Source organism: Monodelphis domestica, chromosome 6 (genome assembly GCF_027887165.1).
Source record: "Monodelphis domestica isolate mMonDom1 chromosome 6, mMonDom1.pri, whole genome shotgun sequence".
Classification (NCBI taxonomy): Eukaryota; Metazoa; Chordata; class Mammalia; order Didelphimorphia; family Didelphidae; genus Monodelphis; species Monodelphis domestica.
Genome location: NC_077232.1, coordinates 176,030,313 through 176,053,980, shown reverse-complemented (window position 1 = coordinate 176,053,980; position 23,668 = coordinate 176,030,313). Strand labels below are relative to the sequence as shown.

The 23,668-nt window shown below is 36.3% G+C and overlaps 1 protein-coding gene across 6 annotated transcripts in view; it reads left to right on the top strand.

The window, feature by feature from the left end:
* INPP4B (inositol polyphosphate-4-phosphatase type II B) overlaps positions 1-23,668 on the top strand; it is a 1,027,382-nt gene that overhangs the window by 262,079 nt on the left and 741,635 nt on the right. For all 6 annotated transcript variants that reach the window (XM_007496289.3, XM_007496287.3, XM_056802732.1 and 3 more), the window contains exon 3: positions 4,801-4,866. The gene's annotated coding sequence lies outside the window, so the exon portion shown is untranslated. The remainder of the gene's footprint in view (positions 1-4,800; positions 4,867-23,668) is intronic.

Below are 23,668 nucleotides of genomic sequence, written 5' to 3'. Positions count from 1 at the left end.
TAGAGAATAATTATGCTCACTGTTTCTCTTTATCAAAGTATTTAGCACAGTTCTTTAAAATCTAAGCTACTCAAATACATCAAACTTATTTTTTGAATCTGCACAAAATTGATCTTACCTATAACTTTTTAGAAAAAATATTGAGTATATAAAGTTGGATACAGACGGCCTTCAAAGAGAGTTCTAGAATTTTAGCTAAAAGGGACATCTGTTTGATGTCAAACCATTCTTTTCATTGATGAATAAACTACTGATATATTCCATGCTTCCTTAAAAATGTCAGTTTTCTCTATTCTTAGAAAAATCTTTATTACTGGCTGTGGGAGTTCTCAGAGGTTCTGTCCAGAATATTTTCTTCTCTCTATATACCGTCCTATTTGACATGAACTCCCATGAGCTAAATCATTATATCTATGCAGATAACTTTCATAACTATATATCTGGATCTAGAACTGAGTTTTAATCCCAAAATACCATCTGCCTCTTGGATGTTTCATACTGAATGTCTCAAAGACATCTTAACCTCAACATGTCCAATGGGTTCTTTATTCTCTCTAAACACACCCCTTTCCAAACTTTTGTCTTTCTTTTGAAGACTTCCCCATTCTCACTGGTTTGCCACTTCAGCATGTCCTTGATACCTCATCCTCTGTCACTCCAAATATCCAGCCCATTGTCAAATCCTCTGGTTTCACCATCTCTCATATCCAACCCGTCCTCTCTACTCATATAGCTGCCTCCTTAGTTCAGCTCTTCACTGCCTGTTGCTTCAAAATCTTGCCCCAAGTCTCTAACTAGCCTCGTCCACCCTAGACACAACCTCCAAATGATTTTCCTTAAATCTTCAGATAAATTACTTTTCTCTGAGTCTCATTTACATTTGAAAAATTAGAGTAATAACTTGCCTTGTTTGCATTACAGATGTGTTCTGAGGAAAACACTTTCAGCATCTTAAAGTTTTACTGAAAATGAATTAGTAGTTTATTCATCTGCTTAATCGAGTCTGGTCTGATGATTGCACACATGATCTTCCAACACACTCTTGATTTTTACCCTTCTGTAAGTGTAACTAAGACTTCTGAGGATTAGGAGGGACGAAGAGAACCTCAGTGACATTCTTGTTATCTCATTGATAAAAATAATAATAGGCAACATTTATATAGCACTTTAAGGCTTGTAAAGTGCCTTACAGATACTCTGCCCCTTGACAGAGATTGAGATAGGTCAATAGGCTTGCCCAGTATCACATGACTAGTAAGGGTCTGATCTCTCTGTTTTTGTCTCTGTCTCTCTGTTGTTGTTCAGTCCAGTCCAACTCTTCATGACTCCATTTTGGGATTTTCTTGGCAAAGATATTAGCATGATTTTCCATATCCTTCTCTAGCTCATTTTCTAGATGAGGAAACTTAGACAAAGAGGGTTAAATGGCTTGCCTAGGGTTACACAGTTACTAAGTGTCTGAAGATGGATTAAACCCCTTTGTTACTCACAGATCCACCAGAAATATCCTCATAGGACAGTGCTTTTATTTAAATTTTTCTTAATTAGAAACTTAATGCTTAATAAATACAAATATTTCTTTGTATAAAAGAGCAAGAAAGAGAATTGCATAGGAAGCCATTATCTTTTGTCATATAGTGTTTTAGAAAAAAGATACACATTAATTTTAAAAGTCAAAAACAAAATTCCATTTTTGTGTCCCCTTTGACATTAAAAATGTTGTGCATTTAAAAATGTGTTTATCAGTGCTCATTTTTGCATCATAATCCACCCAGGTGCCCTGTTCCCCTCAACTACCTTTTTCTCCATATCCCAAGCCTTCTCTCTTTACAATACATATAATACATCAAAGCAAATGACCACATTGGCCATGACAGCAAAGGTATCTTATTCCGCATTTGCAGACTCTCACTCACCACTCTGCCATGAAAAAAAAAAAGGTAGATTTCATCACCATTCTTTTGTAGTCAAGAATATACAGCTCTGATGAGAGTGCTGATATCCTTCAAAATTGTTTTCATTCTCATTATTGTTGATGTCACACAACTATTTTTTTTGCTTCTAATATCCAGACTGTAGAAAGAATTGTAATGGATGATGTAAGAGCCATTCCCCAATAAGGAAGTAGTCAGAAGAGGAAGTTCTCAAGTGAAAAAAATGCAAATTATAAATGGCCATATGACAATGAAAATTTCTAGATCATTAATAATGAAATTAAAACAGCTTAGAGACTTTGCCTTGCTCCTATCAGATTGGTAAAGAAAACAACAGCTCACCCTTAGAATGTTCCCTGGGAGAATTTCTTCTCTGATTCTGTCTTCCCCTTCTCCCAGTCTGACTGGTGGCTGCCTCTCTTAGAAAACTTTCATTTTTCTGAAGACCACCATGAAACCCACAATAAAGGCCAGGTCTTGGAGGAACCATAAACCATTAGCAGATCGTTGGTTATTTTTTCTGGATGGGTCTATATCAATTTAATAGTTGGCATTTAAATAGCACTTCAAGGTTTTCAGAGTGCTTTACAAATTCAATCTCTTTATTCTCACCCCAACTTGGTAGGAAGGTGCTATTATTATCCTCATTTTGCAGATGAGGAAACTGGGGCAGATAGATAAATGATTTGTCCAGGGTCATATAAGTGGTGTCTGAAGTCAGATTTGAACTTGGATGCTCTAGGCTCCTGATTCGGTGCCTCCCAATTGCATCATATACTTACCTACTCTAACTCCTTTATATCCCCATTAACCATCCATGTAATTTGGATTAAAGGATTATCTTTCCTTAAATGTATACTGTACTTCTTTCTTCTAGAATATGAAGTTTTTGAAGACGGACTCTCTTTGCTTTTGTGTTGATATCTCCAACACTTGCCATATGCTAAATTTTTTTTCATTTGTTGTCATTCACTGATTCATTCATCAATTCATTCATAGTTATTGTCTGAAGATTTGTGGAAGAAAAAGCAAAATCATTAACTGTTGCTAGGGGGAAAAAAGCCAGAGCAGTTCTTCATGTTTAGATATTACCAAGTCCCTTTGAATTCCTCATCCACTTTTCCCCATGAAAACTTTGCTTGTTTTGAAATCCATTCCTTCAGGAATCTAGAGAAAAGTGTCCAGTTTTTGGAACCATATTCAAGGAGAAAAAAATAACAGCCCTAGATAGCATATGCAGAGGAGGATAACTATTATGAAGAAAGGTCTGGTAGCTCTGGCATGGAAGAATTGGTTGAAAGGACAGCAATTTTTGTTGTTGTTCAGTCATTTTCAGTCTCCTCTGACTCTTTGTGACCCCATTTGGGGTTTTCTTGGCCGAGATGACACTAGAGTGTTTTGCCATTTCCTTCTCCAGCTCATTTTTTATAAATGAGAAAATTGGGGTAAATAGGGTAAGGTGACTTGCCCAGGTCACTTCTAGTGACCCAGTCATACAGGACACAGCTAGTAAGTGTCTGAGGCCAGATTTAAATTCAGGAAGATGCATCTTCTGATTCCAGTTGATTTTTAACTAAGAGAAAAGGATTCTTAGGAAGTGGCATTATTCTTAACTTTCAAGGATTCGAAGATTGTCATATAAAGGAGGAAATAGACTTGTTTTGCCTGACCTCAGAAAACAGAGCCAAGAAATGAGTGGCAGGTTTAGATAGGTAGATTTTAGCTAAACACAAGGTAAAATTTGCTATAGATTAGAGCTTTTTCAGAAGTAGAATGAGCCACCTTGGTGGGTAGTTTGGTGTTTTCCATTCACTGGGGGTTGGGGGTTCATTTGGCAGAGCTTCATGACATGGCACAGTGAAGATTCCTGGTCAGAATACAAATTGAACTAAATGGCCTCTGTACCTTGGAACTTTGTAGGATTTTAATTAATATCCATTAACTCCAATCATTATATTTTATAGTTTATTAATAATCAGAAAGAAAGAAAACAAACTAAAAGAAATAGTTCAAACCTAATTATCTAACAAAAAGTAAATCCATGTGTGTAGATCCTCCTGGCTGGCATAAAGCCCGCTTTTCCTAGTGGAGATCAGGAAAAATCGAGAGAGGGGTAGATTCACACAAACTTTATTTCCAAAATGTAAGGATGTATAGTGAGAATGAAAGTGGGATGCTGGGATTTAGAGTTCTGGGGAGCAAATCCTAATTATATAATTTAGTGATTCAGTGAGTCTATGAGGCTGCTCTATGCTGGGGGGGGGGAGGGAGAAGCCTATAGAATTGTTTTTGTTTCCCCTAAAATAAACATGCTGGTTGTGAGACTCTCCTTAATTGGCCCTTCCCTAGATCATCTTCCCTGTTTGATTGCATTATTTCTAGTCCTTTGTGATTTTGTTTCCTAGATTTGCTTTTACAGTATGTATAAATAGAACCATTTTGGAGATTAGCATTCATTTTCTGTTCTTAACAAATTCTTCTTTTGTAACAAAATGTTTCAGATTTCATTGAGAGGGAGAGTCATGTAGTTGCCCTGAGTCTAAACTGGAAATCTTCCTCAAAAAGCAGACACATTATTGCTTAATGGAAATTTAAATAAATAGTTGTGTTATCTCTCTATTCTCTCTCTCTCTCTCTCTCTCTCTCAATTTCCCTTCTTTTCCCTCTGCCCCTCACTATTACTAGCCATATAACATTTGACAACTAATTTAATCTCTCTGGGTCTCTGGCTCTTATTTTGTAAAATGGGAATATTAATAGTACTTTCCAGGTTCTTTTGTATTAAATGAGATAATATGTGTAAAGCACTTTGCAAATCTTAAAGGCATCCATAAATATTAACAATATATTATCATTATTATTATAGATATAAAGTCTGGACCTGTGATTTCATTGGAGTAGAGTCTGCTTGGATGAGGAATCTCCAAGGCAGGTTGGCATCTTCTCTTAAATTATGATAATACAGAATTTCCTAGGACTTGAAGAAGTTCAGTGAATTACCCAGGGTGACATAATCAGTACGTGACTTTGTTGGACATGAACCCAAGTTTTCTTGTTTGCAATGCCAGCTCTGATCATATGTCATTAACTCCATGTTACTCCAACCTCATCTCACATGTATATGTGTAGAGATAATCACATATACCAAACACATTTATATACATACATGTGGGAATCTATGCATCTGTATTGTGCATCTTCATGTACTTAATACATATTGAAATCTTCTTGTTCTAAAAAATAACCTCATTCCAATAAAGGGTATTAGATATTAATTTAACGTTAAATTAATTTTAATTAAAAGGGCTTAAAGCAAAAGGTAGATTATAATATTGTTATATATAGAGATACATACTTCTGTATCCAATTCACACAATATATATGTGTATATACTTATATATTTAAAATTGAAAATAGCCCAATGTCAAAGGATAGATTATACCAAATATATGTTATCTCTTCCTTGCTTTATAACCCTTCACTTGGTACAAGGGAATTTTTCCATAATAAAATTCTTTAAGAAGGGTTCTTTTAAGTTGAATGGCATGGTTAATTACTTTAAAAATCAAAGCCCTATGGCATCATATTATAAATTAAAAACTCAGTATAATTAGGTTTTCTCCTTCATGCTCATGCTCTGCTTTCATGTCAGGGTGAGGATCATGGAAAGCTTCCTGCCTTGCTACATACACTTACTGTGATTCTTCCTCTGATGAGATGAATTCTTCCCATCTAAGATATTTCTTAGTGTGAAATTTTTCTGTTTTTAAAAATTGGAACCCATAAATCAGAAACTCATCACGCTAAGATATTGACAATACATACCCAAAGTTTCTGTGTTGTTAAGAAAATGATTCAGAGAACTAAACTATCTTGACTGTGGAATGTGAAATCCTTCAGGATGGTACCACTGGTAAATTAATAAGTATAGACAAGTGAGAAATGAATGCAAGATGACAAAGTGTAAATTGTTTTCCTTGAAGGCGTGGTAAATATGGTACAATGCATGAATGAAAAATCACTTAAGTGCTTAGTATATGTCAGCCACTGTGCTAAGTTCTCAGAATGCAAATACAAGCAAGCAAGGTAGCCTAGGGCCTCAAGGAGTTTATCTTCTAATGAGGGCAGATAGCACATGTAGAGGAGCAAAAGTAGAGGGGGGGGGGAAGTACGTACAGGCCCTTGGCAGAGGAGCCATGCATGGGGGCATAGCTTAGGGACGGCCAGGAAAGTATTATGATTGTTCCAGGACTTGGTAAGGTAAAATGAAAGCCTATCATTTAGAACCTCTATCGTTTAGAACCCAGGGGAAGAAGTCTCAGTTTGGAGGGGTAAAGGCTGAAAAGGATGCTAGCAAAGAGGCATAGAGATGACTGAGATGTTGCATGTTAGACCAAAACCCAGCTTAGATAAAGTGATGAATTTGGACTCAGAGAACCTTTGCTTTAATTCTGGCACTACCACTTAGCCTCTGTATCTATCTTCTTTGGATACCTGTTTACTCAGCTGTAAAATGAGGGTTTAGACTGAGTGACTTCTAAGGGCTTTTATTGTGCTAAATCTTTGAGCCAAAGAGTCTACATATGTTTGTAATTTTTTTAATGTTCTAGGTTAAAATAGTTAGACTCTGAGAAGGCAAAAACTATTCATTTAACTTTATGAAGATGGCCTTCATGATAGCCTGATTCAAATTAAACACAGAATTGACTTCCTGACAATCAATGGTAGGTCATAGAAAAAGGAATTATAGAAGGTGGTAGACTCTCTAACTTCGGGGAATTTCTAAGTTCTTTTTTGGACTTATTCTTATATCCTATACAGCAATAAAAGAACAAGCACTTCTATTTTTAAAACTGAAGACTCTGGTTCTGTGAATTACATAGTGTACAGATAATGAGGGGAGTTGTGTGAAATGTAGCCTCCCATGGTATATAAGAAAGATGTCTTTGTACAGGGCTTCAACATACATGCCTATGTAGTTCCAGAGCAGTGTGCCTGAGTCAGTCTGGGAACTACTTCCCTCTCTGTGTCCCTCCCTACTCTTTCCACAACATTAACAAATCAACTTCTTTCCACCCATTTTAAATAAAGCCATGTCAATGGCCACAAATGATGGCACATAAAAGAAATCTGGGAGGAAGGTTAGTCACCCTCCCTCCCACTCTCTTAGTTCCAAGAAAATCCTCCATTTGTTTTCATCGTAAAAGAGACAACTGGGGGGCAGCTGGGTAGCTCAGTGGATTGAGAGCCAGACCTAGAGATGGGAGGTCCTAGGTTAAAATCTGAACTCAGACACTTCCCAGCTGTGTGACCCTGGGCAAGTCACTTGACCCCCATTGCCTAGCCCTTACCACTCTTCTGCCTTGGAGCCAATACACAGTATTGACTCCAAGATGGAAGGTAAGGGTTAAAAAAAAAAGAGAGAGAGACAACTGGATCTTGTATTTTATTTGGAGAATCTTTGATTATATTGAATGGTTGTTTATCTTTTTTTTGTGAGAAGGGAAAGAACAATTCTTTTTTTAAAAATATTACTTATTCCTAACATTCTCTTTTAAAATTTTGAATTCTAGATTCTCTTCTTCCCTTCAGTCCTGCCCCACTGATGGAGAAAGCAAGTGATATGATATCAGTTATATATAGGAAGTCATATAAAACACATTCCCATATTTTTGTTCAGTCATATCTGCTTTTTAATGACCCCATTTGATGTTTACTTGGCAAAGATACAGGAGTGTTTTGCCATTTTGTCATCCAGGTCATTGGATAGATGAGGAAATGGACAAACAGGTTTAAGTGATTTGCCCAGTGCCACACAGCTAGTAAATATCTATGGTCATATTTAAACCCAGGAAGATGAGTCTTCTTGACTCCATGAATGGAATTCTATCCTCTGTGCAACCCAGTTACCCATACATAATGTGTACACAAATATATTTATAGATACATATTTACATATGAAGGTCACTAATGATGATTAGCAATGATAATAAAAAAAAACTCAGATTTCCAAAGAATGTGTATAAAGATTGAAGTGAAGTCGGGTGTCTGAGAACAAATATAATTAAGAAAAAGTGGTCAAGGATTAAAATTTTGTTGCTATTTAGTCATTTTTCAATCACATCTAAATCTTTTTTTTTTGGCCAAGAAAACCTCAAATGGGATCTTTTTTATCCATTTAAATTAGTTAATTTAGTCAATTTAGAACATTATTCCTTGATTACAATAATCATATTATTTCCCTCCCTCCCCTCCACCCACCATTCCCACAGTCAAAGAGCAATTTCTTTGGATATTACTTGTGTCCTTGATCAGAACCTATTTCCATGTTGTTGATGTTTGCATTAGGATGTTCATTTAAGAGTCTACATCCCCAACCATATCCCTCCGAACCATGTATTAAAGCAGTTGTTTTTCTTCTGTGTTTCTACTCCCACAGTTTTTCCTCTGAATGTGGATAGTGGCTTTTCTCATAGATTCCTCCAAGTTGTTCAGGATCACTGCATTGCCACTAATGCAGAAGTACATTCCATTCCATTGTACCACAGTGTATCAGTCTCTGTGTATGTTTTCCTGGTTCTGCTCCTTTCGCTCTGCATCACTTCCTGGAGGTTATTCCAGTCTCCATGGAATTCCTCCACTTTATTATTCTTTTTAGCACAATAGTATTCCATCACCAACATATACCACAATTTGTTTAGCCATTCCCCAATTGAAGGGCATCCCCTCATTTTCCAATTTTTTGCCAGCACAAAGAGCGCAGCTATGAATATTCTTATACAAGTCTTTTTCCTTATAATCTCTTTGGGGTACAAACCCAGCAGTGTTATGACTGGATCAAAGGGAAGACAGTCTTTAAGCGCCCTTTGGACATAATTCCAAATTGCCCTCCAGAATGGTTGGATCAATTCACAACTCCACCAGCAATGAATTAATGTCCCGACATTGCCATATCCCCTCCAACATTCATTACTTTTCATAGCTGTTATGTTAGCCAATCTGCTAGGTGTGAGGTGATACCTCAGAGTTGTTTTTATTTACATCTCTAATTATAAGAGATTTAGAACACTTTTTCATGTGCTTATTAATAGTTTTGATTTCTTTAACTGAAAATTTCCTATTCATGTCCCTTCCCCATTTATCAATTAGAGAATGGCTTGATATTTTGTACAATTGGTTTAGCTCTTTATAAATTTGAGTAATTAGACCTTTGTCAGAGGTTTTTGTAATGAAGATTGTTTCCCAATTTGTTGCTTCCCTTCTACTTTTGGAAGTATTAGTTTTTGTTTGTACAAAAACTTTTTAATTTCATCTAATCAAAATTATTGATTTTACATTTTGTGATTTTTTTCTAGCTCTTGCTTGGTTTTAAAGTCTTTCCTTTCCCAAAGATCAGACAAGTATACTATTCTGTGTTCTCCTAATTTGCTTATAGTTTCCTTTATATTCAGGTCATTCACCCATTCTGAGTTTATCTTGGTGTAGGGTGTGAGATGTTGATCCAAACCTAATCTCTCCCACACTGTCTTCCAATTTTTCCAGCAGTTTTTATCAAATAATGTTTTTTGGTCCCCAAAACTGGAATCTTTGGGTTTATCATAGACTGTCTTGCTGAGGTCATTTACCCCAAGTCTATTCCACTGATCCCCCTTTTCTGTCTCTTAGACAGTACCAAAGTGTTTTGATAACCACTGCTTTATAGTGTAGCTTGAGATCTGGGACTGCAAGTCCTCCTTCCTTTGCATTTTTTTTCATGATTTCCCTGGATATCCTTGATCTTTTGTTCTTTAAAATGAACTTTGTTATGTTTTTTTTTTCTAATTCAGCAAAAAAAGTTTTTTGGTAGTTCAATGGGTATGGCACTAAATAAGTAAATTAATTTGGGTAGGATTGTCATTTTTATTATTTTACCTCATCCCACCCATGAGCAATCAATGTTTTTCCAATTGTTTAGATCTAGTTTTAATTGTGTGGAGAGTGTTTTGTAATTGTGTTCATACAGTTCCTGTTTTTGTCTCGGCACATAGATTCCTAAGGATTTTATATTTTCTAGGGTGATTTTAAATGTAATTTCTTTTTCTATTTTTTGCTGCTAAAATGGGTTGGAGATATATAGAAATGCTGATGACTTATGTGGGTTTATTTTTTATCCTGCAACTTTGCTAAAATTGTTGATTGTTTTGACTAAGTTTTTGCTTGATTCTCTAGGATTCTTTAAGTAAACCATCATATCATCTACAAAGAGTGATAGCTTGGTCTCCTCATTGCCAATTTTAATACCTTCAATTTCTTTTTCTTCTCTAATTGCTACTGCTAGTGTTTCTAGTACAATGTTAAATAATAGAGGTGATAAAGGGCATACTCATTTCACTCCTGATCTTACTGGGAAGGCTTCTAGTTTATCCCCATTGCAGATGATGTTTGCTGATGGTTTTAGATATATACTGTTTATTATTTTTAGGAAAGGCTCTTCTATTCCTATACTTTCTAGTGTTTTCAATAGGAATGGGTGTTGTATTTTTTCAAAGGCTTTTTCTGCATCTATTGAGATAATCATGTGATTTTTGTCAGTTTGCTTGTTAATGTGGTCAATTATGCAGATGGTTTTCCTAATATTGTACCATCCTTGCATTCCTGGTATGAATTATACCTGGTCATAGTGAATAACCCTTGGGATGACTTGCTGGAGTCTTTTTGATAGTATCCTATTTAAGATTTTTGCATGTATATTCATTAAGGATATTGGTCTATAATTTTCTTTCTCTGTTTTTGACCTGCTGGCTTTGGGATCAGTACCATGTTTGTGTCATGAAATGAACTTGGTAGAACTTCTTCTTGGCTTATTCTGTTAAATAGATTGTATAATTCTGGATTAGTTGTTCTTTGAATGTTTGATAGACTTCATTTGTGAATCCATCTGGACCTGGGAATTTTTTTAGGGAGTTCTTTGATGGCTTGTTCAATTTCTTTTTCTGATATGAGGTTGTTTAGGTAATCTATTTCTTCCTCTGTTAGTCTAGGCAATTTATATTTTTGTAAGTATTCATCCATATCACCTAGATTGCCATATTTGTTGCCATATAATTGGTCATAATAGTTTTTAATGATTGACTTAATTTCCTCTTCATTAGAGGTGTAGTCTCCCTTTTCATCTTGGATACTGTCAATTTGGTTTTCTTCTTTCCTTTTTTTAAATTAGACTGACCAGTACATTGTCTATTTTATTTGTTTTTTCAAAGTACCAGCTTCTAGTCTTATTTATTAAATCAATACTTCTTTGACTTTCAATTTCATTAATTTCTCCTTTGATTTTTAGGATCTCTAATTTAGTCTTCATCTGAGAATTTTTAATTTGTTCACTTTCTAGTTTTTTAATTTGCATGCCCAATTCATTGACCTCTGCCCTTCTTAATTTGTTAATATAAATTTCGCCCTGAGTACTGCTTTGGCTGCATCCAATAGGTTTTGAAAGGTTGTCTCATTATTGTCATTTTTTTCAATGAAGGTATTAATTGTTTCTACGATTTGTTCCTTAACTAACAGGTTTTGGAGAATCGTATTGTTTAATTTCCAATTAATTTTTGGTTTACCTCTCCATGTACTCTTACTAATTATTATTTTCATTGCATTGCATTCAATTGCATTATTTCAATGCATTCCATTCAAATGCATCTGAGAAGGTTGCATTTATTATTTCTGCTCTTTTGTACTTGTTTGCAATGTTTTTATGACCTAATACATAGTCAATTTTTGTGAATGTACCATGTGCTGCTGAAAAGGTGTATTCCTTTTTGTCCCTATTTATTTTTCTAAGATTTTGTTCACTTCTCTTACCTCTTTCTTATTTATTTTTTTATTTGATTTATCTAGTTCAGATAGTGGAATCTTTAGGTCTCCCACTAGTATAGTTTTTCTATCTATTTCATTCTTCAGCTCCACTAGTTTCTCCTTTAGAAATTTGGATCCTATGCCATTTAGTGCATATATGTTGAGAATTGATATTTCCTCACTGTCTATACTGCCTTTTAACAGGATGTAATTACCTTTCCTATCTCTTTTAACTAGATTTATTTTTACTTTGGCTTTGTAAGATATCATGATTGTAACTCACGACTTCTTTTTATCAGTTAATGCCCATCCTCTTACTTTCACCCTATGCATATCTATCATCCTCATGTGTGTTTCTTGTAGACAGCATATCATAGGGTTTTGGATTCTAATCCACTCTGCTATTTGCTTGCGTTTTATGAGTGAGTTTATTCCATTCACATTCCGAGTTACGATTACTAGCTGTGTATTTCCCAGCATTTTGATTTCTATTCCTTGTTCTGCCTTTTCTTCTTTCACTATTTCCTTCTACACCAATGTTTGTTTTTAATCAGTCCCCCTAGTTCCCACACTTATTATGCTTCCCTTTCTACCCGCTCCCTTCTTTTCCCCCACTTATTTTCCCTGTAGTCTTTCTAAAACTACCCCCACCCTCTCCCTCCCTTGTACTGCTTCCCTCCCCACCAGTCCATTTGTTACCCTTCTTCTCCCTTATAGGGCGTAAATCTATTCTCTGCCCCAATGCATTAGATTGTTCTTCCCGCTTTGGGTCAATTTCTTTTTTTTTTAATTTTATAGTATTTTATTTGATCATTTCCATGCATTATTCATTAAAGACAAAGATCATTTTCTTTTCCTCCCCCCACCCCACCCCCGGTAGCCAACGCGTGATTCCACTGGGTATCACATGTGTTCTTGATTCGAACCCATTGCCATGTTGTTAATATTTGCATTAGTGTTCTTTTAGAGTCTCTCCTCTGTCATGTCCCCTCAACCGCTGTAGTCAGGCAGTTGCTTTTCCTCGGTGTTTCTACTCCCACAGTTTGTCCTTTGCTTATGGATAGTGTTTTTTCTTTTGGGTCAATTTCAATGCACGTAAGAGTTGTGTATTTCCTATCTCCAACCTCTTTACCCTTCCAGTGTATTGATGTTCTCCCCTTCCCACCATGAGCTTCTTTGTGACATATAAATTTACACCCATTTATTTCTTTTCCCATTTCTTTTAGTATTAACCTCTTTTTTTAGCTCTAGTTATATATATATATATGTATATATATACATGCATATGTATTTATGCATTATATATCTAAATACTTATTTATGTCTTGTCCTTTCATCCTATACAGTTTGTCACTGTTCCCTCTAAATGTAATTCTTCTAGCTGCCCAGGTGATAACAGTTTTTAAGAGTTACCAATGACCTCTTTTCTTATAGGGATACATAACATTTTAACTTATTGAGTCTCTTAAAAAAAAAGTTTTTTTTGTTTGTTTGTTTTGTTTTTCTTTTTTCCCTCCTTTTTTATTACCTAGTGATGATTTTCTTGAGTTCTGTGCTTGAGCATCGAATTTTCTGTTAATGTATGATCTTTTCTTTACAAATTCTTGGAATTCTTCTATTTTGTTGAATGACTATACTTTCCCCTGTAATAATATAGTCAGTTTTGCTGGGTATTTGATTCTTGGTTGTAGACCTAGTTCTCTTGCTTTCTGGAATATCATATTCCATGCCTTTCAGTCCTTCAGTGTGGAAGCAGCCAGATCCTGCATTATCCTCACTGTGGTTCCATGGTATCTGAATGACTTCTTCTTGGCAGCTTGTAATATCTTTTGTTTGGTCTGAAAGTTCTTGAATTTGGCTATAACATTCCTAGGTGTTGTCAGTTGGAGATTAAGTACAGGAGGTGATCTGTGGATTCTTTCAATCTCCACTTTTCCCTCTTGTTCTAGAATATTGGGGCAGTTTTCTTGAATAATTTCCGGTAGTATTATGTCCAGGCTTTTTCTTTTGTCGTGGTCTTCTGGTAGTCCAATTATTCTTAAATTGTCTCTTCTTGAACGATTTTTTAAATCGTCTGTTTTGTGAATGAGATGCTTCACATTTTCCTCAATTTTTTCATTCTTTTGGTTTTGTTTATAGTGTTCCGCTGCCTTGTGAGGTCACTTAATTCTAGTTGTTGTATTCTGGTTTTTAAAGATTAGATTTCAACCCTGGCTTTTTGGTCATCCTTCTCATTCTGGTCTGATTTTCTTTGGAGGTGATCTTTCATCCTCTTTACCTCATCTTTCATCTTCTTTGCCTCATTTTCCAGCTGGTTGATTTTGGTTTTCAAGACACTATTTTCTCATTTTAGTTCAAGTGTCTCTGTTTCCAGATGATTTATCTTAGTTTTTAAGTTCTTTTCCCAATTGTATTCAGCCTCTCTTAATTGTGTTTTGAATTATATATTGAGTTCTTCCAAAGCCTATATCCAATTCACTGGGATTTCTGATTCATTGTTTGCTGATCCATCTCCCTCTATTTCGTTTGCTGAATAGAAGCTGTCTATTGTAATTTCTTTCTTCTTGTTCTGTTTTTTGCTCATATTTACCCCTTCTTTGCTCCCCATATTTGTCTGTGCTCTTGCTCCTCTCACTTTTTTGGTTTTGGGGGCTTTTGTCAGTCTCCCCTCTTGGAGCTTTGACAGAAGATCTCTCAGTGCAGTCTCTGGGGGAGGATTGTTGGAGTTTGAGCTTCCCTCTGGAGGCTTTTTATTGGATTAAAGTCCAGAAGTCAGTGAGGGAGGGGTGTTGTAGCCCGTGCTTCCCTGAGTTCAGAAGGCTTTTTTTGGGGATTAAGTTCAGCTGGATTGGGCTGGGTGTGCTCTGAGGCCAAAACCACCTCGAAGGCTGGAGCAATATGGAGGATCTCCACAGTTCTGACCAGGTTTCCAGCTCTATTCTCCCTCTCCAGCTCCTTCCCCGCCATCTGTGTTCAATGCTCCAAGCTTGGCAAAGCCCTGCCTGCAAGGCACACCCTCCAGACCAGTGCCTTTGCCCACCCAGAAGTTCCTGCTGCCACTGGAGGCTTATCCCTCTAGGTGAGGGTTGGGTGGATCCTGGGACCTTCCATCTGCCTTCCCCTTAAACCCTAGTGTTCTCATATTCTGGCTTTTGGGTGGGGAGCATTCCTTTTGATTTGAGTCCAACAGGAGGGTTTCTTGGCTCTGTCTTTTTGTTATTTTGATTTTCAGTCCCCTAGAAACATTTAGTTTGTGATTGGTAAGGAAGGGCATTGAGAGGTCTGTACTTCTTCTCCTTCTATTTCTTTATAGCTCCATTTTGGAATTTTCTTGGCAAAGATACTGTGGTGGTTAATCATTTTCTTCTCCAGCTCATTTTACACAAAAAGAAACTGAGGCCAACAGAGTTAAGTGACTTTCCCAGGGACCCCAGGAAGAGGAATCTTCTATCTTCAGGTTGGCACTCTATCCACTGCATCACCTTGCTAACTATTAGGAAGGATGACGTCCAGTGTGAGCTGATACTAGCAGGAGTTGGCATATGAGTGATTGTAACATCTGTGATTTCCGTGGTGTGTGGGTTCTCCCTCTACTCATGTGGATGCTAACCCCTGTTTAATTTAGTAATATGCCTTTTAGGGTTTCTGGAGTTATTAAAAAAAAGACTTGTTCTATGTCTACCCCAACAATGGCTTTTTCTGGTCTTTATGCATCAAACACACTATCTCCAGGGAAGCTTTCACAGCTAGATAAGACACAACAGATTTATATTCAGCAGGCATAGCCTTTAAGACTTCAGGGTCACTTCTGTACTAGAAGGAGGCACCCAAGCAGGACTTGATGCAGAGGTGTCAGGGAATGTGTATCCCCTTTGAGGGAAAGGGCTTTATTTTTCTTTTTGTCTTTGCATCCTTCGTGTTTGATACTTAGTAGGTACTTAATAAATGCTTATTCCACTTCATTGTACATATTTTCTTTACACTGTCAAGTTTCCTAGAATCTATCTACTCAGTACCTCTCACTTGGAGGTAGTTAAAATGCTGGCACTGGAGTCAGGAAGGCCTGAGTTAAAATTCTGCCTCAGACAGTAGCTCTGTGACTCTCAGCAAGTTTCTTCACCTTTGTTTGCCTCAGTTTCATCATCTCTAAATTAACGAGAGCATCTACCTTGCACAGTTATTGTGAGGACCAAATGAGATAATTTTTGTAAAAAGTGTTTATGATAGTGTGCAGCACACAGTAGGTCCTACAAAAATGCTTATTCTCTTCCCCCTTTCTTTCTGAGAACTAAGACCATTTTGTCATATGAAACTAACTTTAAAAATTTAGGAATACTGAATACTGAATGATGCCATGTGATTTTTACTCATTATCCCAAACTGGTCAACATCATCAGCCTTTATTGTTAGAAATAATAGCCAATGAGTCAAATTTATAACTTAATTGATAATTTCTCACTTGAAATAGTTACATATATTTGAGAATATATTTAATTTTGTTAAGAAAAAGAGAAGAGGAAAATGTTTTACAAATACAACAGAACTTTCCTTATATTATATGCCAGCTTATGAATAGCAAATTTGGTATGATATTAACATAGCTTTAATTATCTCTAGTTCATAAACTCTTCAGTTTGCTCATTAAGTAAACAGTTTTTATTATTTTTTCCTCTTCTTTATACCAGAGCAAAACTCTATTCAAAATTATCTCTTCTGTATTCGTTGGCTTTTAGTTTTTAGGGTTTCTTTAATCTTCAAGTTTAATCATAGATTAAATTAAAGGTCTATTCTAAAGCTGATTCCTACCCCTCACCCCATTTTCAATTGTTGGGAAGTCTGCTAAAGAGCTTTGGCTATGACATACATCCCTTTAAGCCTCAAGCTGTGGTTCAAATACATATAAGTCTTAGCTCAATATCTGAGTGTGAGTGTAAACTATTATTTTGAGAAACTCTGGTGAAGCTGATTGGCTACCAATTTAACCCAGTTTGGGGTGGGGAGTACAGGAAGATTATTCTAAAAGCTCCCTAGTGCCACTGGGAATGAAATAGCTATTCTTTTTGAAATGTTCTGAGCTATAGAAATGACACAGGTTCAATAGGTCAACCCACAGGCCTCAGACTAGCCCTATTCTTAAGAGTGGTTTTGTATATTTTCCTTTATATTTGCTGTGATTTCCTTGTGAACTTTGGAGTAGGCAGAATGTAAAAATGGTACTCAGAACTACACTTATGCTCTTATCTTCCATTTTTTTCCACTCCAGAAATTTGCTGCAGATATTCTAAGAGTAGATTTTGTATAGCATAGATCAATGGGTTCAGTGTTTCTGCAGTGACATGGGAGAGAATCAGTGGGGTAAAAGTGATGAGTGGTGATATGGGTATGAGACTTCCCTTCCAAGGAATTGAGACAATGATCTATGTAGACTGGCTTAGTATTAATAATAGTTACTCATGTTCATAGGGCAGCTAGATGGTCCAGTGGATAGAATGCCTGGCCCGGAGTCTGAAAGATGCTTTTTCTTGAGTTCAAATATGGCCTTAGACTCTAGCTGTGTACTCCTGGGCAGCTCACTTAACCCTGTTTGCCTCAAGTTCTTCATCAGTAAAATCATTTTGAGGAGGAAATGACAAACCACTCCAGTATCTTTGCCAAGAAAATACCAAATGGGGTCTCAGAGAGTCTGATACAACTGCAGAACAGCTCACATTTATGCAGTGTTTTATGGTTTACAAAGAGTTTTCATACAATAACCCTATTGTTACTCTTTGGTCCTTGGTAACCACCATGGGGTATATGGAAAGTTGGATTCATCCAAGTAATTCACTGAAACTGGCAAAGCTCTGACTATAGGCATTGAGAATAAACTTGTTTCCGGTATAGTCTATGTCTACCTTTCCCTCTAGAACAGGAACTGATTCTCAGCTGGCTATATTTCACTTTCCTTTCTCAGGATGCTCCCTGGCATCACTCTTTTCTTCTCCTTTCTCAGATATTATTAAAACATCAGCCCTTTTTGTCCCAACTCTCATACCTGAATATAGTCCTATAGATGAAAGATATAGTGGAAAATGTCCTTAATTTGAGGGCCAAAGACCTGAGTTCGAATCCCAGCATGGCTACATAGAACTTGTGTGACCTTGCCCAACTTAAAGTAGGCTCATTTCAAGCTCTAGCACTGGGGATGGTGGTATTGACAATAGTCCAGATAACAGTTCTAGTGCTTTTGTCTATCCTCTGGTTATCTGGATCTATCTGGGATGACTTAGCATTTCTGTACTCTCCCTTTTTTGTTGTTGTTTTTCAGTCATTTCAGTCTTTCCTGACTCTTTGGGATCCCACTTCAGTTTTTCTTTCTTTTTTTAAAGAATATTTTATTTTCCTTATTACATGCAATAACAATTTCCCACATATTCTGATTATGAGATCCAAATTGTCTCCTTTCCTCTCTTCCCTCCCCCCTCCTCCCAGAGAGTGTGAGCAATTTGATCTGGGTTATATGTATATTATCATGCAAAACATATTTCTATATTATTCATTGTTGTTAGAGAGTACTCATACAAAACCAAAACCCAATTCGGGTTTTCTTGGCAGAGATACTGGAGCGTTTGCCATTTCCTTCTCCAGCTCATTGTACAGAAGATAAAACTGAGACAAACAGGGTTAAGTAATGTGCTGGGGTCCCACAACTAGTAAGTGTCTGAGGCAGGGTTTGTACTCAGAAAAAAGAGTCGTCCTGACTCTTGACCCTGTGCTCCCCAGCTGCTCCAAACTCTCTGTTAAGGTTTGTTTGAGGAGAATGACTATTAGCTCTAGAGTCAGAGGATTTAGGTGAATTTGGCCTCTGACTATTACCAATTGTGGGCTCTTATTATTTTTTCTATAAAATGAGCAGGTGAGACTAAGCTGCCTCTGAGATCTAGCTTTAAAACTTTGATCCTTTGATGCCGTGGCTTCTTCTTTCCTGCCCCTCTTATATTCTTTTATTTATTTTTTTCTCCTCTATTCTTTTAGATAATATAATGCAAAGGTCTATTTTCAAAATAAAATAGCAATAATAATAGCACAAAGATGTCTGTGTCTGCGTGCATACATGTGTGTAGTACTTTATATTTGGTAGAATGCTCTACATATATTAACTCATTTGATCCTCAATACAGTCCTGCAAGGGAGATGATATTATTTAATTTTATAGCTTTGGAAACATAGGCAGAAGCTTTTACCTCGCACAGTCACACTCCTGTGAGTGTCTGAAGCAGGAGCTAAACTCAGACTTTCAAGATCTTGAGCCCAGCTCTGGGCCACCTAACTTTAGGGAGAAGTCTTCTACTTCTCATGCTTGGTCTGTGCCAACCCCTACCCATTTGCAGCCAGTTCTAGTATCTTTGGCCAAAATAACACCGGGAAGTGGGTGGCTTAAGTTTCATCCCCGTTTTGCAGAAGAAACTGGAACTTAGAGTCCTGAACTGAAGGGTCCAGGGTCTAATAGCTAGCCAATGTCTGAGCCTAGATCCAAATTTGTGACTCTGGTCCTCAGCATGCCTTCAGGACTACATCAGTTCAGTGGGTACTCCAGTAGAACAGAAAACAACTCATCCAGGTTTCCTGACCCTTTGTTCTCACATAGCCCCTCCATGTAGGATTCATTCTACGTATTGAAGATGGTCTTTTGTTCTTAGATCTTTTATTTCATGTTTGACCTGTACATATATTTTTCTTGACTTTTGCCCCAATGGCTGACTGGTTTTCATTTTATGTGTGTTGATGACACATATCCCTTCCCTAACTTCTTTCATTCTTTTTCTTTTTTATCCCTTACCTTCTGTCATAGAATTTAGAGTAAATATCAGTTTGAAGGCAGAAGAGTGCTAAGGGTTAGGCAGTGGGGTTTAAGTGGCTTGCCTAGCTAGGGTCGCACAGTAAGGAAATGACTGAGGCTACATTTGAATGTAGGATCTCCCATCTGTAGGTCTGACTCTCTATTCACTAAGCTACTCAGCTATCCCTCTTCCATCATTTTGTATATATATATATATATATATATATAAAATATATATATATATATATATATATATATGCTGTTTCCTATTCACACCCATTTTTATTGCACTTTGAGTCAACTACAACTTTGATCATTTAAAGATTTTAGGACTCTCAGATCCAGAAGAATTCCAGAGATTCGCTTGGTACATGCCACCACCATGGGTACTTAATAAATGTTTGTTGACTTAGCTGTTTAGAAAAGACCTCACTCAGGTTGGTCTCCTGATAGTTTAAGTTCAATACTGGAATTAAATGAGAAACTCGTAGTCCAACTGAGGGTTAACAAAATGAGGTTTGTTTAGCTGTATCAGGGGAGCAATATCCAATAAGGATCTTTAGCAAGTAGACAACATTGATTTGGCTAAACACAGCCTCTTGGTGTTGGTGTACTATTGATCCCAGGTCAGAAGCCTCAGAGAGTGAGCTCCAGCTCCTCATGGCCTTTTGTCTTCAGAACAGGGATCTACATCAGTGGTTCAAGCTGTAATCTCTTGAGCCAGTTAGAGTTTAAGAACAGCTTAAATACTTTTTAAGGAAAAAATAGTCTAAACTTCATGAAGCAGATTTAAGATTTTGCTCCCAGTGCCACAAACCATCCAGGATCACCAGAAGATCATGGGTGTTAATTTTTTTTTTTTGGTGGTAGGGAACAACTTAGAATTGTTGAAAGTATTGCTTAAGTTTTAAAGAACAATCTCATCCACATTCCTCTTCCTATTTAATTTTGGTCTCAACTCATTGACCTTATATAGTTCCTGTCTGAATTATGTGTATTGGTGTTCCCATGATTAATTGATTGGCCATCCAGCAATATGTTATAGTCTTGAAAGAAGGCATTTGTCATCCATTGGTTTTCTTGTAGGAATTTTTTGCCCTATCTTTTTTTTTTAAATCATGGATCACTTTGGGAGCAATGAAGTGGTTCAGTGGATAGAGTTCCAGGCCTGGAGTCAGGAGGAAATGGGTTCACTTAACTCCAACTGCCTGGTCTTTGGTACTCTTCTGCTTTGGAAGCAATACTTAATATAGATGGTGAGAATTAAAAAAAAGAAAGGAAAATCACAGACCATTTTGAAAAGGCACAGTAATGTTTTGGGGCTTGATTCACAAAATGGACCTTCTAGAGTTGTTAGCCATCTATGAAGAATCACTCTTCTATTTGGATCCTGAGCAGGTTATATTTTGTGAAAGTAGTAAATAATTTGGGCAAATACATATATTATATGTTTTGTGTATATGTCTTGCTTGTTGTTAATCAGAAGATAATAAAATCGAATCATCTCTCTGGGTACATTTATTAAGGAATCTTGAGGGTTCTTTTAAATGGAAATGTATTAGGCTCCTTGTTGGGGGAGAACCTTTTCTTTTAGCTACCAACTTATGTTTTAAAAACATTAATACATACAATAAGATCTTGTATTTACTGTGCCTTCCAGTTTGTTGTATGGTTTTTAAAATATGGTTTATGGTAGAAGATCCATTATGTAAGTCTCACAAAGTACACTTTTCACCTATTTTCATCAAGGGTACCACCAATACATATATTGATCATTGTCATGAATATTTAATAAAAATGATAGAAGTAGTGAGAAATTTGATAGGTATTGATACATGCTTGATTTATTTCTGGGGAGTAATGCCATTTTCTTTGACTTTTAACACTTTCCATTGATATCTTAAGTTCCTAAGACATATTGTAAAATTTTCTCTTAATCCTTTTAATTTTGTGCTAATTCCAGAATGACTTTACTTAGTATCTACTAGCCTTCTTGAGTACCAATTCTAATTTTTCATGTAGCACATGTGGAACTATGGTATTCAGATTTAAAATTTGATTCTATTGGGCTATTATTAAAATAGATAAAAATTTTATTAAAATGTTCCATTTTCTATCTATTTGTTGTTCTGCTATTTTCTTCTGTGAAAACTTGTGTAATCTGTGGCTCACCTGAATGTCAGGACAAGATTTCTGCATGTTTTTTATTTCTATTGCTATTTTCTGCTTTTTGGGTAATGTTTTGTGTATTTTCCAGCCATTTTCTTTTAAAATGTTTTAAAATATAGTTGTATTTTAAACTGATATTACATTTGGCTACCATCTCTTTCTGCTTCTCAAGGAGATCAACTGTTTGCTGGCAAATGTGGTTTCTAAGTTCTTTTGACCTCCATTTTGTGGCAATAGCCATTTTGATTAAAATTTTGAAAATTTCTTGATGATAATGAATAGCTTTACCTTTTCCATTGTCCTTTCTGGTACGCATATATGTATATCAGTGGCATGGCTTAATAGGTCATGGTGAAGTTGTCTCAGGATTTCTCAGTACCATCTCATCTCTACCTGTTCTTTTACTTTGATGATGACTTTTGTCCTTGTTCCAAGTAGCCATTGAACACCAAGAGAGGACTCTGATTTGACCCCTAAATCAATAGCTAGTCATTTCCTAATAAATGAGAAATAGAAAATGAACTTTTTTTTGTGATGTTGCACAGTGTTTGTCATTTCTTTACTTTGAGAAGGAGATTCATCTTTGGGAAGAAAATATTTATATTATACAATGGTGAAGCTCTTAGCTTTTCTGGATTCCTTCCACTCCCTGATGAAATTCAAATTCTGTGAGAAGCCCTTCCTGATTCTGCTCCATGTTAGTGCTTTCCTTCTTTTGATTATCTGCAATTTATCCTGTATATATCTTGTTTGTATATAGTTGTTTGCATATTTTCTTCATTCCACTGTCAGCCCCCTTGAGATCAGATCTATCTTTTGCCTTTCTCTATATTTCCAAAGCTTAGCACAAAGTCTATCACATAGTAGGAGCCTCTAAATGCCTATTGACTGCCCAACTTACTCTTTTTTTTAAAATCCCTTTCTGTCTTGGAATTGATACTAAAAAACTGTTTTAAGGCAAAAGAGCAGTAGGGGCTAGGCAATTGGAATCAAGTGACTTGTCCAGGGTCTCATAGCTAGGAAACGTTTGAGAACAAATTCGAATGCAGGATCTCCCATCTCCAGGTCTGGCTCCCTATCCACTGAGCTACCTAGCTGCCCTTGCTTGACTTACTCATTAGCAGTGTATCTGCCTTTTACCTACTTTGTTCACCAGTGTTAGCTATGTTTCCAACATACTTTTGCATTCTCCTTATATCCAGTTACTGAATATCAAAGTAAAAGTTGGTTTGATTTGGAGTTTTGCATTAAGTGCATCATATAATTTTTTTCTCCCTCTTCATTCTCTGCCACAGATGAGACACAAACTGAAATTATATACATGGTGACGTTTTTGTTTGTCCTTATCATTAGTATTGCACACCAAAGATGCCTAGGTGCCCTAGGAAATGACATTTGTTGTCTTTGGGTATATAAGAAAATCAAGCCCCTCACTGCCTTTTTTTCCCTATAAAGAACCTGGGAGTCATTGACTTTCTGTTTATTTGGAAGTTTCCTTGACTTCTTATTTTAATTATTATGAGAATATTAATATTATTGATTAATAGTCAATGGTGCTATGAGAATGGTGTAATAAATAGAGAGCTAGCTTTATAGTCAGAAAGATCTTAATTCAAGACTCAATTTTATTAATACTATCTCTGTGACTTTAGAGAAGTTACTTAATCTGTCAGTGCCCCAAACAAGACTATGTTGATCGTTGGTGATCTGCTTTGGTAAGAGAAAGATTCATCAATAGGAATCTATACTGATGAACATCCTAAGTTTGGAACATCATGTGGTTTTTTCCCATTTTTTTCCCAGGAGTTTTTCAGTTTGTTTGATCATTAATAGCAATCTCATATTTAGAATATTTAGAGTTAAGCTTCTATGTGTAGGTAGCCTAAAAACTGTGATTCTTGGGATTTTTATCCCCTTC